Source organism: Chrysochloris asiatica, unplaced genomic scaffold, assembly GCF_000296735.1.
Source record: "Chrysochloris asiatica unplaced genomic scaffold, ChrAsi1.0 scaffold00288, whole genome shotgun sequence".
In the NCBI taxonomy this organism is placed as follows: domain Eukaryota; kingdom Metazoa; phylum Chordata; class Mammalia; order Afrosoricida; family Chrysochloridae; genus Chrysochloris; species Chrysochloris asiatica.
Genome location: NW_006408806.1, coordinates 3,174,288 through 3,175,837, shown reverse-complemented (window position 1 = coordinate 3,175,837; position 1,550 = coordinate 3,174,288).

Below are 1,550 nucleotides of genomic sequence, written 5' to 3'. Positions count from 1 at the left end.
ACATAAAATGAGGAGATATATGCACAACAATGTTCACAGTAGCACTATTTACAATAGCAAAAAATGGAGACAGCCTAAGTGCCCATCAACTGAATAATGGGTAAACAATCTGTTATGGAATATTATGCTACCTTGAAGAAAAACAAGGAAGCTGTAAGCCACCACATACATGGATGAATCTTGAGGACATTATGCTGAGTGATATTAGTCAATCACAAAAGGAGAAATACTGCATAGGACCACTATTGTAAAAGGGTAAGAAAAATAACCCACACTAAAAGGGGGGTGGAAATTATATACATATTTGCTGATGACCAGGATGTGTGAGATGAAAGGAGAGGAGGGAGGGGAAGATTACAGGGTTAGGAATAGACACAGGATAGATGGACTGGCCAGGGTGTGTGTGGGTGGGTGTGAGTGTGCGTGGCAATACACAAGAAGGGGGAGGGAATTGGAATAACTAGGCTTGAGGCAGGTTTAAAGGGGTTTCCTTTGCCTACCATTGTAAAATAGACATTTGGGGAGGTGGGGAGGAAGGAATAGCCAGAATCATCACTCCAGAAAGCATGTAAGTCTGTCTGCAGCCTATAGCTGATTGGAATACTGCAAAGGGGGCTAGAAGTTGCCCAGTGAAAGAGGCTTCCTGTGGAGACTTAAATTGCACAAGACAATGGATGGAATCCAGAACCCCATCCAGAACAGACAAGGTAGGAAACTTCCACTGGAAAGGATGGGTAGGCCAGCCTGGAGCATCTAGAAAAATAGAAGATACTTCGTAAAAGAAAGGCCAGCAGGAAAAATCCAAAACAATAATGGAAGTATGATTGATTACTACAGGAACAAATAAGCTGGTTGCCCTGAAGCCATCAAGTCTAGTGGTCCAGACCGCTCAGAGCAAACTGCTTTCCAAGACTTAGACTGAAGGGGAATATATGAGCAGGCCGTGGTCTGGCTGGTGACCACATTGGTCACCAATTAGGGAAAGAGGGGGGAAAAAAAACAGCAATGGATTTGTGAGCTAAACCCAACCACATTCAATAAACCCTTGTGAACCTGGGTAGAGACCTGGATGGCCAGCAGTGTGTCAAGACCCAGGGTTCCTGGGACCAGAGGCAGTAATATGGCCACAGAGAGCTAGAATGGAAAGTGAAGCATCCAGCTGACATGAAATGAGGAGAGGTACACAAGAACACCCATTCTTGAAGATAGTAGCTAGCCACTTGATAAGGCTTCAATTGCTGCATTATCAGAACTCAACTAGAAGAAGAAAGAAGGCGGGGGGGGGGGGGAAGTAAGCTGTTACAATTTGATGAATTTTATCTATAATGTTGGATGTATGATGCAGTTGTTAGGTTCCATCGAGTTCCATAGCAACCTTATGCACAACAGAACGAAACATTGCCCTATCTATCCTGGGCCAGCTTCACTACTGTTGCCATGTTTGTGTCCATTGATGCTGCTGCTTGGCCAATCCATCTCTCTGGGGGTCTTCCTCTTTTTCTCTGACCCCTCCACTTTACCAAACATGATATCCTTCTCCAGCAACTGGT